Source organism: Ovis canadensis, chromosome 3 (assembly GCF_042477335.2).
Source record: "Ovis canadensis isolate MfBH-ARS-UI-01 breed Bighorn chromosome 3, ARS-UI_OviCan_v2, whole genome shotgun sequence".
Lineage (NCBI taxonomy): Eukaryota > Metazoa > Chordata > Mammalia > Artiodactyla > Bovidae > Ovis > Ovis canadensis.
In genome coordinates this window covers 19,556,081-19,572,670 of record NC_091247.1, presented here as the reverse complement: position 1 = coordinate 19,572,670, position 16,590 = coordinate 19,556,081, and the positions used below count along the sequence as shown (strand labels likewise).

General features: G+C 51.7%; 1 protein-coding gene across 6 annotated transcripts in view; it reads right to left on the bottom strand.

Moving 5' to 3' along the window:
* HPCAL1 (hippocalcin like 1) overlaps positions 1-16,590 on the bottom strand; it is a 118,209-nt gene that overhangs the window by 11,641 nt on the left and 89,978 nt on the right. For 2 of the 6 annotated variants that reach the window (XM_069580198.1, XM_069580199.1), the window contains exon 3: positions 9,137-9,275. The exons of the other annotated variants lie outside the window; for them this stretch is intronic. The gene's annotated coding sequence lies outside the window, so the exon portion shown is untranslated. The remainder of the gene's footprint in view (positions 1-9,136; positions 9,276-16,590) is intronic. 6 annotated transcript variants of the gene reach the window in all.

The following is a 16,590-nucleotide window of genomic DNA, read 5'->3' as shown; positions in this document are numbered from 1 at the left end:
CGGAGCACATGGGAGGCAGCATCGGTCCACTGCAGCATCAAAAACCCCATCACAGTCATTCTAACTGCAGCTGCAGTTCATCAAGCACTCAAGCTGGGCCAGGGGCTGCGCAGACCATTTTATAAATGGTGAAACCGAGGCCTAGGGGTGGTAAGTAACTTTCCCTGGGTCCCACGTCTGCTGGAGCTGGGATGTGACCAGGATGTGACCAGGAGTCCATCTTGAGCTTGACCACAGAGCTCAACAATTGACCCTGAACCCTGGGAGGTGGGCAGGGCAGGCCTGGCACTCCCAGCTGTACAGAGAAGAAAAGCAAGGTGGGGAGAATTTGAGGGATGTGTTTAGGAAACAAAAAAGATAAATTTTACTTGGTGCGGGGGGGATCTATCCAGAAACCATGGGTGGAAAAACATGTTTTCCTACCATTGTCTTGAAGGTTGAGTGAGTAATATCTGTGGCTGTCAAAGTCAGGGCTGATGGGCATCTTTTAGGACTGTGTGGAAGGAATCCATCACTGAGTTTCCAGTCTCCTTTAGGGAGACCTCAAGGCTCCAAAGTCGGGCCCCCCGCCTCTGCTTTGATTTCTTGACCATACTCAGTCAGCTGAATTAAAGGGCTGACTTAGAGCGTTACCCTTCAAAAGTCAGTAGCATGTACTTTTGCCACAGGACACTGAACGATGAACTCCTCAGATCAGTAGGTGCCCAATATGCTACTGGAGATCAGTGGAGAAATAACTCCAGAGAGAATGAAGAGATGGAGCCAAAGCAAAAACAACACCCAGTCATCGATGTGACTGGTGATGGAAGTAAAGTCTGATGCTGTAAAGAGCAATATTGCATAGGAACCTGGAATGTTAGGTCCATGAATCAAGGCAAGCTGGAAGTGGTCAAACAGAAGATGGCAACAGTGAACATCAACATTTTAGGAATCAGTGAACTAAAATGGACTGGAATGGGTGAATTTAACTCAGATGACCATTATAGCTACTACTGTGGGCAGGAATCCCTTAGAAGAAATGGAGTAGCCATCATAGTCAACAAGAGTCCAAAATGTAGTACTTGGATGCAATCTCAAAAATGACAGAATGATATCTGTTCATTTCCAAGGCAAACCATTCAGTATCACAGTAATTCAACTCTATGCCCCAACAACTAATGCCAAAGAAGCTGAAGTTGAACAGTTCTATGAAGACCTACAAGACCTTCTAGAACTAACACCCCCAAAATACATCCTTTTAATTATAGGGAACTGGAATGCAAAAGTAGGGAGTCAAGAAATACCTGGAGTAACAGGCAAATTTGCCCTTGGAGTACAGATTGAAGCAGGGCAAAGGCTAATAGAGTTTTGCCAAGAGAACACACTGGTCATAGCAAACACCCTCTTCCAACAACACAAGAGAAGACTCTACACATGGACATCACCAGATGGCCAACACTGAAATCAGACTGATTATATTCTTTGCAGCCAAAGATGGAGAAGCTCTATACAGTCAGCAAAAACAAGACCAGGAGCTGACTGTGGCTCAGATCATGAACTACCTTATTGCCAAATTCAGACTTAAATTGAAGAAAGTAGGGAAAACCGCTAGACCATTCAGGTATGACCTAAATCAAATCCCTTATGATTATACAGTGGAAGTGAGAAATAGATTCAAGGGATTAGAGCTGATAGATAGAGTGCTTGATGAACTATGGAATGAGGTTCGTGACATTGTACAGGAGGCAGGGATCAAGACCATCCCCATGGAAAAGAAATGCAAAAAAGCAAAATGGTTGTCTGAGGAGGCCTTACAAATAACTGTGAAAGAAGAGAAGCAAAAGGCAAAAGAGAAAAGAAAAGATATACCCATTTGAATGCAGAGTTCCAAAGAATAGCAAGAAGAGATAAGAAAGCCTTCCTCAGTGATCAGTGCAAAGAAATAGTGGAAAACAATAGGATGGGAAAGACTAGAGATCTCTTCAAGAAAATTAGAGATACCAAGGGAACATTTCATGCAAAGATGGACACAATAAAGGTTGGAAATGGTATGGACCTAACAGAAGCAGAAATTTAAGAAGAGGTGGCAAAAATACACAGAAGAACTATACAAAAAAGATTTTCACAACCCAGATAATCATGATGGTGTGATCACTCACCTAGAGCCAGACATCCTGGAATGTGAAGTCAAGTGGGCCTTAGAAAGCATCACTACGAACAAAGCTAGTGGAGGTGATGGAATTCCAGTTGAGCTATTTCAAATCCTAAAAGATGATGATGTGAAAGTGCTGCACTCAATATGCCAGCAAATTTGGAAATCTCAGCAGTGGCCAGAGGACTGGAAAAGGTCAGTTCTCATTTCAATCCTAAAGAAAGGCAATGCCAAAGAATGCTCAAACTATCACACAATTGCACTCAACTCACACGCTAGCAAAGTAGTGCTCAAAATTCTCTAAGCCAGGCTTCAGCAGTACATGAACCATGAGCTTCCAGATGTTCAAGATGTATTTAGAAAAGGCAGAGGAACCAGAGATCAATTGCCAACATCTGCTGGATCATCAAAAAAGCAAGAGAGTTCCAGAAAAACATCTATTTCTGCTTTATTGACTATGCCAAAGCTTTCGACTGTGTGGATCACAACAAACTGTGGAAAATTCTGAAAGAGATGGGAATACCAGACCACCTTACCTTCCTCTTGAGAAATACGTATGCAGCTCAGGAAGCAACAGTTAGAAGTGGACATGGAACAACAGACTGGGTCCAAATCGGAAAAGGAGTATGTCAAGGCTGTATATTGTCACCCCGCTTATTTAACTTATATGTAGAGTACCTCATGAGAAATGCTGGGTGGGATGAAGCACAAGCTGGAATCAAGATTGCCGGGAGAAATATCAATAACCTCAGATATGCAGATGACACCACCCTTATGGCAGAAAGTGAAGAGGAACTAAGGAGCCTCTTGATGAAGGTGAAAGAGGAGAGAAGAAGGAAGAGGAGAGGGAGGAGGAAGAAGTTGGCTTATAGCTCAACATTTAGAAAACTAAGATCATGCCATCTGGTCCCATCACTTCATGGCAAATAGATGGGGAAATAGTGGAAACAATGGCTGACTTTATTTTCCTGGGCTCCAAAACCACTGCAGATGGTGATTGCAGCCATCAAATTAAAAGACATTTGCTCCTTGGAAGAAAATTATGACCAACCTAGACATCATATTAAAAAGCTTTGCCAACAAAGGTCCGTCTAGTCAAGGCTATGGTTTTTCCAGTAGTCATGTATGGATGTGAGAGTTGGACTACAAAGAAAGCTGAGTGCTGAAGAATGGATGCTTTTGAACTGTGGTGTTGGAGAAGACTCTTGAGAGTCCCTTGGACTGTAAGGAGATCCAACCAGTCCATCCTAAGGGAAATCAGTCCTGAATATTCATTGGAAGGATTGTGCTGAAGCTGAAACTCAAATCCTTTGGCCACCTGATGCAAAGAGCTGACTCCTTTGACAAGACCCTGATGCTGGGAAAGATTGAAGGCGGGAGGAGAAGGGGACGACAGAGGATGAAATGGTTGGATGGCATCACCGACTCACTGGACATGAGTAAACTCCAGAAGTTGGTGATGGACAGGGAGGCCTGGCGTGCTGCAGCCCATGGGGTTGCAAAGAGTTGGACACAACTGAGCAACTGGACTGAACTGAACTGCCATAGCAAGTTCAAGGCAATTACGAGGATGTCAAAGTCCCCCTGGGGTGCCAGGTAAAAATCCAGGGTTGGGGGGATTTACGGCTGTAGAAATCCCCTAGGAGCAAAAGCCGAACTTAGATGAAAAGAGTGGAGATGACTGGTTGCGTAACAGTGTGAATGTACTGAATACAACTGAACTGCATGCTTAGAAATGGCTGAGATGGCCACGTCTATGCTGTGTCTGTGTTTTACCACAAGTTTTAAAAGGGCGGGGTGTATTTCAGAGAGGGTTGGGCGGTGGAAGGACCACTCTGAGCCCCTTTGGGGTCTGATCATCTAGGATCCTTGCGTCTAGAGGTCCCCGGTCGAAAAACCCTGTGCCCCTCTCTGAGATGGGGAAGCCTCTCACCATATGGGCGAACACTCCCCTCCTCCCAAGAAAGGCAATGGAGTCAGAGAAGGTGCTGCAGCATTCCCTGGAAGAACCTGGAAACTCATTGTCTACGAGCCCTGCGAGCCTCATCACACCCTGCACCCGACAAACAGGGAGCAAATGTAACTGTGCAAATGCTTGTGCCCACGTGTCCACTAGCCGGCGCTCCGCTCCCCGTAAGCCTCAGCCCAGGAGTGCAGGACCCCCTCGCCTTCTGCATGTCCTCGGGGCCTGGCATCAGGCCGGGTGTACGGGGTGTGCCCAGAATACTCCAGTTCCCTTGGTCCTCCAGCTGGCTGGAGACGCAGGGCCTGTTCTCATGGCTCCTTGTGGCATACAGATGGGGCATAATAAGTGACACAAAAATGTGGGGGGGTGAGCCAGAGGAAGTCCACTTTCTGAAGAGGAATCCTTCATTCCCACACAGGGCCAAGGCAGTCTGCTAAGAAGATGGCAGGTGGAAGCCACATTGAATGACAAGGAGGACTTAAGAAGCCACTGGAGGCTCGACCCCACAGGTCAGCTCTAGGGCACGCGGCAGATTCCAGGCGCTGCAGGTAGGGGTCATGCTCAACCAGGCTGGGAGGAGGCAAGGCCATCTCCATCATCTGCATCTCAGAGACAAAGAACTGAGGCTTCTGGGGAGCAGAAGCTTGTCTGGGGCAGGTGGGGCTGGGAACTCCCCAGGGCGCTTTCAGCACCCCAGTCCATGGGCAGAGATGGAGGCCACCGAGGTGCTCCTAGCTGGTGACCACTTCCTCTGCACAACTCCCCGCCCCAACATTAAACTTCTCACCAGTATTGCATGACAACCTTCCCCCTGGGACTCTCACTGTGAAGCCATGAAGGGGCCTACGAATGTCAAATAAAGCTCCACCAGCCCTCCCAGTCAGGCTTATTGGTGGCTCAAATGATAAAGCATCTGCCTGCAATGCAGGAGACCCAGGTTCAGTCCCTGGGTCAGGAAGATCCCCTGGAGAAGGGAATGGCTACCCACTCCCGTACTCTTGGCCTGGAGAATTCCACGGACAGAGGAGCCTGGTGAGCTACAATCTATGGGGTCCCCAAAAGTCAGACACAACTAAGCAACTAACAACACACACAGCACTCTCAGTTAACCCTTGCACGGGCCTGTGTGTGCTGCCCAAAGGCTCAGATGAAATATTTAAGAAGAACCTTACTCCAGTTCTCTCTCCTGGAGGCTCTCGGCCTGAAGCAGGCAGCCTCAAGGGAACAGAGACAGTGGAACGCTGTTCCCCAGAGACCCCTCCATTACTAATTAAGCCAACAAACCAACTTATTGACGATTACCTGGCTGGGAAAGATGGCTGACAAAAAGCAAGGCTTTCTGCAATGACAAAGCCAACACTCCCACTTCCCAGCAGAAATGGCCCCTTGGCCCTATTGTCAGGCAAACACCCCAGGCTTCATTTACCAGAAAATCTTAACTTTCATCTCCAGTGAAAGATGGGGTGCAGAACAGACGTACCGGGGGAGGGCAATTGATTCAAGCTCTTACTGGGCTTCAAGAGCATCATGACCAAGCAGGGCTCGGATTAGACAAGCAACAGCCTTCTGAGAGCCTCAAAGATGACATTTTATTCACAGTAATGGAAAGTGGGGGAGGGAGTTAGTGTAGCCCTAGAAGCCATCTCTCTGGTTCTCAGTTACTCTGTTATTGTTCTTAATGTGCTAAATTGGAACAGAAAAAAAAAAAAGTAAACACGTAGCTGGGGAGCCCTGTGAAAATATTTAATCCAGTCAGTATTGCCTGCAAATTAAAGCCTTTTTTTTTAATGGTATAGCTCTATCCGCCGACCAGCGAGTCTCCTGGAACTGAGGGCTCGAATGTCCCATTAATCACAGCTCAACGCCAGCTGCCGGCGTGGGTAGACATTTCATCCCATTGCTCCAAAACGCTTTCATCAACCCAGATCTCCAAAGCTTGCTAGGCCAAGCAGACTCAGAAACACTTGGAGGGGAGATGATGGGAGAGGTGGGAGGAACCAACTGCTGATAAAAGGCCAAAGCTGGGGAGGAGGCTGGAGGGCGAGGCCAAGAATTTGCACTTCAAGGTATGGGAGGGCGCAGATGAGACTGGCTTGTTCTGTCTGGGGCTGAGCAAGACACAGGGGAGTGGAAGCGGGCAAAAGAAAACAGGCAGTCTGTGTCGTTTCTCTTGCAGCACGAGCCTTGAATCTTTCTCCTGGTGACTCGTGGACAAACACTCCTGGGCTGAGCCCCTGTCCTAGGGAGAAAAGAGGCTGACGGCATTTGCGTCCTTCCTTCCTCCAAGTAAGCAGGTGGGGAAGCAAACCTCCTGCTGCCTTGGCTTCTAGTGCGGCTGCTCTGAGGAGGGGCCAGTCCTGTTCCAAGGCCTGTGTCAGCAGCCAGGACCCGGTGCGCGGGCGGCGCTGGCTGCAGCGAGGTTGGGTGGACGCTAGAGGGTGCAGTCGGGCAGGCTCCCCAAGAGACCCCGCCTCCCAGCTTCCTAACCACGCCCCCGCCACGCCCCCTCCACCTGGCTGGCGCTTCAGTTTTTCCACCTGTAAGCTGTGATTTGTCCAATACAGGAACCATTAGTCACATGGGATTATTGAGCACTTAAAATGTGCCCGGTCTGAATTCATATACGTTCTCTAGGAGTAAAATTTACACTGAATTTTGACAACTTAATATGGGAAAAAATATTTCATTAATAGTTTTTCTCTCCTAATTACAAGTGAAATGATAAATGATACCACTTGAGATACAGTGGGTTAATTATGCTGGTAACATTAATCTCATTTAACTTTTCAAAGGTGGCTACCACAAAAGGTAAAATTATATGTGTAGGTGGCTTGTGTTTTATTTCTAGTGACTGCTCAGCACTGGGTACATCCTAGGGGCCTGGTTTAGGGGGCCACCAAGTTCATTAGCACCTTGACTGCAGGCCCACTGCTAACTGCAACCCAGCTGGGAGAGGTGACCTGTGTTTATTTCACTCTTTGGTGCCCATGAGTGAAAGATAATGGTGTTTTGCATGTCATAATTACAGGTGAGACCCACAAGTTTCTATTTTCAGCAGCTTCAGGAATTTTGCCAGAGACCAGCTGCAATGAAGACCTAGGTCTAGTCCCTGCTACGGGTAAGGATGGGAGGAGGGGCTGAAGAGACAGGGCATTTCTCCTCCTCTTCTGAGGGTGAACACGAAGCCCAGGTAAGAACTGGGGGACGAGGGGGTCAGTAACACCTCTGGAGCCGGCAGTTCCCGGGTGTACCTAAATCTAAATTCAGACCACAGGCCTTAGGGAGCCCATTTCCAGAGGCTTCCTGAAAGCCTATTGCATCAGAGCTTCACCAGCTGGTTGGGCTCCAAGCAGTGACTTGGTTGAGAAATCCAACTGAGAGTCCTCCTGACTCCTGGATCCGCCCAGCAGCTTAAAATCCCAAGACCTCCCAAAGCTTTAAAAAATATATAAAAGAGGGACTTCCCTGGTGGTCCTGTGGCTAAAACTCCATGCTCCCAATGCAGAGGGCCCAGGTTTGATCTCTGGTCAGGGAACTAAATCCTACATGCTGCAACAAAGATGGAAGATCCTGTATGCGGCAACTAGGACCCAGTGCAGCCAAATAAATGAATAATAAATATTTTTTTTAATATATAAAAGAAAGGAGGGAAGGAAGAGGGAAAAAAGAAAGGAAAGAAGGAAAGAAAGAGGCAGGCTGGCTAAGCAAGGCAAAGAAATCTCCTCCCTATCTGAGCCACTCTCCAGTTCCACTTTCCTGAAGTTGACATGCCCTCCGTGAGGCTGGGGGAAAGAAGAGGTGGAAGAAAGGAAAGGAGACTCCCCAAGAGGATGGTCTTTCCCTTGAAGAACCACTCAGTCAACAGGAAGAGGAGCCGTGTAGCTTTCCCTGAACACCTTGTGCCTCTGAAGTCACCCATGTGACTGCTCGCCTCAGCTGCCCAGCAAACTCCTATTCATCCACCAAAGCCCAACTCAAATGCCACCCACTCATGGATGCATTTTCCAACCGCACTACAATTATTCTTCCTTTTGTATTCTAGTAGCATCTTTTAACCTATTTCTCTTGTGACCTCAACTTTTAATACATCATTTACTTACGTTTTTCCCTCATTAGACTGTGAGTTCCTTGAGGAAAGAGTATATACCTCACTTATGCCAGTAGGAGAATATGCTAGCATGTTCTAGCCCCAAGGTCTCTGATTCTGCAGTTCCCCAAGGACAGGGAGCCAAGTCCATGGGGTCACTAAGAGTCAGACATGTCTGAGCAACTGAACAACCTGGGCTGCCCTTCCTTCCCGTCCGTATCTGCAAGGCACACTCCCTCAGTGTTCACTTCTTTGCTCAAGTCTTCTTGGGGGAACCTCCTCCAGGGAGACCATCTCGAGTCGCATCTGCCCTCACCCTGGCCCCTTTCCGTGGCCATTCCCACTGCTTGGTGCTGTAGTGATATATGGTTGACTCCCTGCTTTTGTTCACTGCTACATCTCCACAGTGCCCAGAACAGGGCACACAACCAGGGCTCAGTAAAAATATCTTAAATAATGCTTATGTGACCAAGGGCTTAGCACAGGGCCCAAATGAATGAAGAGACGAATAAGTGAATGGGTTTCCTCTAGGACCCTGTTGCTCTAACAGTTTGTGACTCTGTACCTGGGCTTCCCAGGGGGTGCTAGAGGTAAAGAACCCGCCTGCCAATGCAGGAGACGTAAGAGCCTCGGGTTCAATCCCTGCGTTGAGAAGATCCTCTGGAGGAGGGCATGGCAACCCATTGCAGTATTCTTGCCTAGAGAATCCCATGGACAGAGGAGCCTGGTGAGCTATGGGCCATAGTGTTGCAAAGAATCAGACACAACAACATCAGGGATATGGATGACTTCAAGCTCCAAGAAGGGACATTCTGGAATTCAGATGTGGTGTTCTGGAAAGTTCCATCTACCAGCACAGGACCAGCTGCAGCAGAAGAGGGGGCCTGGAGGTGTCAGACTCGAAGTCCACTCACCGGGCTGGGGCCATCTCCTCCCTCCCCCGTGAACACACCCCAGCTATGCGGTCCTTTGCCTGGTGCGCCTCGCTCCGGAGCCAAGGTCACGGCTACCTGAATCCTTAGGGGAGGAGTGCTTTGAGCTGCTTCCCCAGGGAAGGAAGGCAGGTTGGTGGATCAGACATAAATGAGCCTCTGTGGGAAAAACACGACAGGGAGAGGAAGAGGAAATGGCCTGGAGGGTGAGCCTCCCTCCACGGAATCGCTGACGCACAGGAAAAGGGCTCGAGGTAGGACCAAAACCAAGACCCTGTGATTTTCCTTAAGGCCGTTGTCCCCGCTACACGTCCAGCCAGAGGTGAGGCCCACGTGTCTGCAGAGGGAGCTGGAAGCCCGGCCAGGGACACAGCCAGCAGCCTGGTGAGGGCAGGCCTGAGCGAGCCTGGTGGGGGTCAACGTGCAGAGTCCCCACAGCCTGGGCCAAAGTCCCCAAAGTTCCTCTGCCCCAGCTGAAGCCTCATTTGAAGGCAACTGTGAGGCTTAGGGGGAGCACATCCCTGAGCGCCAGGCTGGTGTGCGGAGGAAATCTGTTCCCTTTGGCCCACAAACATTCCTGAGGCCCCTTCTGTGTCAGGCGTGGAAACACCCAGATGAATGAGACACAGGGCCCCTCCCTAGGTGGCCCCTGTGCCCTCTAGCACACTCACAACAAGGGTAAGAGGCTTGCTTACAAGGGACCAGGAGTGCTCCAGGTGGGCGGACAAAGGGAACAGGGTTTGCCAGGGCGAGGGGGCCGGGAGAGAACCCACCCCACACCACCGAGACCCGGACAGGAGTAGTGAGCCTGACTACAGAGTGCCAGGAACGCTGTGTGGACGGCAGAGGAGGGGGTCGTAGGGAGCAACAGAAGAGGGCTGCAAGGGGGTGCTGGTAATGCACCCTCCCCAGCAAATGCCCATGCCCCCTGCAAACGCTCAATGAATCTAGCCCAGGACGCAGGGCTCTGCCCCTGCTCAATCCAACAACAAAAGCTCTGAAGTTGAAACAAACAAACGTTATGAATCACAGGGCATCTCCTTCTCAGGGACCCAGAGCCGGCTGCAAACGAATGCTCTTTTGAAGGAAACCTAAGAGGCCACAGCAGACTGGACACTGCTGGGTGGAGGCAGGAGCCTGTCTGAGACTTCAGCCCCTTGATAGATCTGCTCCCGCTTCGGTCAGCCCCCGGGGACAGAGTTCGCGGTCGGGGGAGCGCCCTCATCCTTGTTGGCTTATTACGCATGGGGGTTTGGGCCCCCAGTGCGTGCACATCGTGGAGTAAATTCCTCCCAGCGGCCTGGGCCTGGCCGGCTGTGCAGTGACTCATGTAAACCAAGCCCGCGTGGGAAAGACCTGCAGGCAGGCGGCACAGTGAGTCTGAAATTCTACTCCAGTGCTCCGAGCCGGACGTGAGCTGCAGTCCTCCCGCAAGGCAACGTCCTCCCTGTGGGAGAGGAAGCAAGTGTCCCGGCCAGCGGGCCCACACCCCGCAGCCTTGATGACTGGCAGCTCTCAGGGAACGCGCTGGACTGGGTCCTGGAATCAGGCAGTCCCCTGTCTCAAGGCTTCAGACGAAGCCTCTGTTTGCTCCTCTGTTAAATGGGACCACTGTCAGTTTCAGGGAGCTGAGTAAGGATGGGGACTGTGTACAGAAGGGACCCCTCCTCACTGGGCCATAAATGGCCAGCCTGAGTCTCTTCCCAGGACCCCCTCTCTAGTCTTCTAGTCTTGGCTGTCTCTTAGCATTTCTGGGCCTCAGTTTCCTTGGCTGTAAATGGGAAGAACGGTCCCAGCCTGTTGATTTCACAGCATGGTGGTGAGGATAAAGGGAACTGAAGGCTGTGAAAGTGCTTTGACAAATATGAAGCATCAAACATACGGAAGTTCTATCTCACCTTTTCTGATAAAAGAAATGCGCAAAGTGCTTGATGAGCTTAATCACAGTATCAGACAGAGCCAGGCTCGGAGGTGGGTCCACACTTTCCAGCAGACCCTCTACCTTGCATGCTCAGCGCACACAAGGGTGGGCAGAGGGGCTAGGATCCTGGGGGCTCAATACATGCAGCAGGGGGCAGGGCCAGTGAAATTCCAACTCCTGTTCTTCAAGAAGAAAATGAGGGAAGAGGACAGGAGAACTCAGCCCTGCAGCAGCGCAAACCCCTGGCTCACACTGCCAGGGCAAATTGGGCTCTTGTCAAAGGTCCCCAGGGTCAGCACAACAGTGCACACCCACTCAGTCACTTCAGTCGTGTCTGATTCTGCGACCCCAGGGACTGTAGCCCCCAGGCTCCTCTGTCCATGGGATTCTCCAGGCCAGAATACTGGAGTGGGTGGTCATGCCCTCCTCCAGGGGACCTTCCCAACCCAGGGATCGAACTCGCGTCTCTCCTGCATTAGCAAGTGGGTTCTCTACCGCTAGTGCCACCTGCGAAGCCCTCAGCACGACAGCAGGTGCCACAAAGGCCCATCCGCAGGAGAGAGGGGCCTGTCCAACTGCACGGTGTCTCCTGTGGCTTCTAGCTGGTTCAGGTCCACTTAAACCAGCTCGAGGGTCCTGTGGACACTCAGGACAGGCTCCTGAAGGACAGGGAGCTTCCCAGGAACTGAAGACCAGCCCAGAGCAATCCCAGCGTTCCTGGGGGCTGGCCACTCAGATCTGTGTGGACAGGGTGGGCCTGGGACACACCTGTGCACGCACACACCCTACTGCACACACCACACACATCACACACACCCCCACACACAATACCACCCCACAGCATACACATATACCACACCTCCCCACACAATACCACTACACACACACAGCCCCCCCCACACCCTACTGCACATAACACACACGTCACACACACACCCCCACACACAATACCACCCCACACCATACACATACACCACTCACGCACACACACATACCCTACTGGACATGCCACACGTCACCCGCCACACATACACAAGACCACCCCACACCATACACATACACCACACCTCTCCACACAATACCACTACACACACACAGCCCCCCCCACCCTACTGCACACACCACACACGTCACACACACCCACACACACACAATACCACCCCACACCATATACATATACCACTCACGCACACACACACACAAACACCCTACTGGACACACCACACGTCACACACACCCCCACACACAATACCACCCTTCACCATACACACACACCACTCACGCACACACACATACCCTACTGGACATGCCACACATCACCCGCCACACACACACATAGTACCACCCCACACCATACACATACACCACACACACACACACACAATACCACCACACACACACAGCCCCTCACACACACCCTACTGCAAACACCACACGTCACACACACACCCCACATAATACCACCCGATACGATACATATACACCACACACAAAACACACACACCCTACTGCACACACCACACACGTCACACACACCCCCATACACAATACCATCCCACACTATACACATACACCACTCACACACACACACACACCCTACTGGACATGCTACACATGTCACCCCCCGCAGACACACAATACCACCCCACACCATACACATACACCACACACACACACACACACACACACACACACACATATCCTACTGGACACAGCATACATGTCACACACACCCCCACACAACACACCCCCACACCATACACACACATACACATCATACTGCACACAGCACACACGTCACACAGACATCCCCCACACAATACTCCCCCACACACCATACACATATACCACACAGACACACACACACTGTATTGCCCACCCCACACACATTTCACACACAACCCCCCACACCATACACATACAGCACGCACACACACACACACTCAGCATGCCCCTTTCCTCCACACTGCTGCGGCCCCACCACGCGCTGCCTGGAAGCCTCAGTCTGTTCTCTGGCTCCAGTGGGAGAGAAACCAGGTCTGGTGCGGCGGGGGAGGTGGTGCTCTCGGGAGAGAAGGCCTTTCCAACACAACGGTGTATGCAACGACTAGGATCTCACCCCGGGAATTCAGTTATCTCGGAGAAACCAGTGTGGGCCACGCTTTCAATTCCTTCATTCCCGCCACAGCTACTTCATACACGTCCTAGGCTAGCACACACTTTATGCACCAGGACCCGAAGGTGTGACTCGTGCGCCACACGGGAGCCGAGCTCGGCTGCGGGTGGGTCCCCGCGGTAGGGGAGGGCTGGGACGACATGCCAGAGGGTGTCGGCGGGCGGGGAGACACGAGTGTGCGGAACTGTGTGGTGTGGCTGGAGGCACACGGCCGGGAGGCGGGCAGGGCCTCATCTGGGCGGGGCGTGCAGGGAGCTGGGGGCAGCACTGTGATTTCAGCAGCTCTTGGCCCGAGCTTCTGGGGAGACTGCCAGCAAGCGCCCCAGCCCTGCTCCACAGCTGGGCCTGTTACCTCGCCAGGCACCTTCTTGGGCAATGAGCAGCCTAACACATCAGTACCGAGCAGCACAGAACAGCGTGGGGCAATACAGAGCAGTGGAGGGGAATGAGGAAGAACGGATAGATCAACAAATGCAGGGTGCGGGCAGGAGGGGCAGCTGGGGAGAGAAGAAAAGATACCATCAACCCTGAGAAGTCGGAATTCGGACTAATGACCCGAAGGGCAGTTCACACTGGTAAAGTGAAAGTAAGAGTGAAGCCGCTCAGTCGTGTCTGACCCTGCGGACTGTAGCCCACCAGGCTCCTCCGTCCACAGGATTTTCCAAGCAAGAGTACTGGAGTGGGTTGCCATCTCCAGGGGATCTTCCCGACCCAGGCATCGAACCCAGGTCTCCAGCATTGTAGACAGACACGTTACCATCTGAGCCCCTAGGGAAGTCCTTCAAATTGGTAAAGTCTAAGTCAAAAAATACCTGAACAACTGCCTCTGCATTCTTTCTCAGGCAGATGGTAAAGGTGGGAATGTGGGAGAGCCCTGAGGGAGATGAAGAGTGTTCTCAGTGAGCAGACGGGAATCAGATGTTACCAGCACCACTGCCCTTCCCCTGCCACCCCCGCCCCCGAGGGTGGGGTCGGGATGCCTGGGCAATCTTGGGCAAGTCACATGCCTCACAGCTTTACTTTCCTCATCTGAAAAATATGAGTTTGGACAACGTGGCCCCCGAGGTACGTTCCACCCTCAAAAACGTCCTGGAATCTACTGCCAGTGGGAGCCTGGATGGCACCAGAGACGTTCACCCGCCCGGCGACAGTGTGTGTCCCTCCCCCCAGGGTCCTGGCTGGCAGACGCATTCGCTTTTCTCCCTGCAGGTGGGAGAAGGCTCATTTCTGCCAGGTTCCCGCCTGAGCGATGACTCAGTTCTCAACCCATGGGCCCCAAATGAACCCTTTCCAAATTGTGAATTCCTGTGCCCCAGATGAATGAGGTTTGGTCACATTCTAAGATATCTTGGGTAGAAACGGAAGCAATGTCATGATGAACATTAGACTTGAGGGCTTTTTGAGACACCCGTGGCCTTCTGGGGTTTTGTGATGGTTGACACAGGGCTTCGACCTCAGGGCGAGGTCCCCCTCTGCGAGGTGCTGCCCACAGCAGAGCCCCTGGAGGCAGGGCTCCAGCCCAGTGCCGTCTGGCTTCACTTACATATGGTTCAGCACACCAATCCCGTTTTGTGTGTGTGTGTGTTTTGAAACTTGGAAGAAAACTTCCAGTGAATCATCTCATCTGCTATTTGATTCATGTTTAATGTCTTTGGAGAGAAATAAAAAACAGTAAGTCATTCTCCCGAAAAGTGGCATCAGCCTGGCCAAGACGCTGGGCGCACCAACAGTGACATGCCAGCTGCCTCTTAGTGGCCCCAGGGCTACAGTCTTGAGTTGTCATCAGAGAGTGTATTTATAATCCAAATGAAGACAGCTCCTAAACACTGCCCTTTGCCATTTTTATTCTTTAAATTACAGCACCAGAAGCCAAAGTTTCTGCAGGGAGAGCTGGCACCAAAGCACAAACTCGCACAGAAGGTGTCGGTCAGTAAAGTCTAAGTCAAAAAATACCTGAACAACTGCCTCTGCATTCTTTCTCAGGCAGATGGTAAAGGTGGGAATGTGGGAGAGCCCTGAGGGAGATGAAGAGTGTTCATTAACAGAGCACCTACTGAGTGGGGATCATGGTGAAGAGGTGTGTGCGTGATAGGTTGTGAGCTGTGTTTGACTCTGTGTGACCCTATGGACACCAGGCTCCTCTGTCCCTGGGATTGTCCAGGCAAGAATACTGGAGTGGGATGCCATGCCCTCCTCCAGGGGATCTTCCCAACCCAGGAATTGAACTCTCGTCTCCTATGTCCCCTGCATTGGCAAGCAGGTTCTTTACCACTTAGCATCACCTGGGAAGCCCCTGGTGAGGTGTTGGTGAGGAGTTGGGGATACAGAAATGTACAAGGTGCCCCAGCTGGGAAGGAAGGAAGGTGTGAATCCCTCTTTTCTTCCTTACCCTGAGTTAGTCTGTACTCTGAGTCAAGCGTGGTGCTGGTGTGGTGGGGACAGAAAGGGGAGGGAAGGAAGGCAGCATTCCAGGCTTGTAGCTCAGGTCCTTCCCCGATTCTCTTCCCCAAAGACATAGAACTGAGTTTCAGTTTCTCAGGGTGTGGCTAGCAGTAATCCCACAGCCGATTAGCACAACATCTAAAGCACAGGGCAGCGGTGTAGCTGGTGAGAGAAAGTGAGGAAAGAGGGTGAAAAAGGAGGCAATGAGGGCAAGGGAGCCCCTGGCAGGCAGCCCCAGATCCTCTGCAGGCTTACAAGTTCAATGCATCTGCGGCCTTGGCGTGCTGTTCAGCGTGCCCAAGAACCCATCTTCCTGGTCCCTTAAGGTCTCCACATTGCCCATCAGCGCCCCTCTGACCCCGATATTCTGTGACATCTGTGAAGGAGCCAGTTTTCTGGAGATCCTCTGAGGTCCTCAGAATAGCCACCCTGTGACATGGGTGTTGCTAAGTGACCAACGTGCCCCTGGGGTCTGACCAGCCCAGGGAAATTTGAGGAGTCCACAGGACAGGAAATGTGAAATGCAGGCTGTCCCAGAAATCGTGGCCATGGGCCTGGGCCTGGGTCTGGGCTGGATGAGAAGGGAGAAGGATAAGTGTGGGCCCGATGGGAGAGGCGGATGACCTGTGGGCTCAGACCTGGCTCAGGGGCCTGGCCAGGGGCCAGCAGTCAGCGAGACCCTGGGGACATCACTTCATCCTTTGTCTGTGCGTTATGGAACCTCTCTCTCTGTCTCACCCCTTGGGAGCTGAGCAAAGACAGACCAGCAGGTGCCCTTCCTTTGATCCCTGCCTTTCTCCTTCCTGAGCAGGTGTGAGCCCAGGGCCAGGCCTCCCACTCTCGGCACGCATGCAGCCATCTCGGGCAGAACCCCACCCGGAGCAGAGGCTCAGGGATGTTGAAGACAGCGAGTCGCTGACCTGGGGCTCGCCATC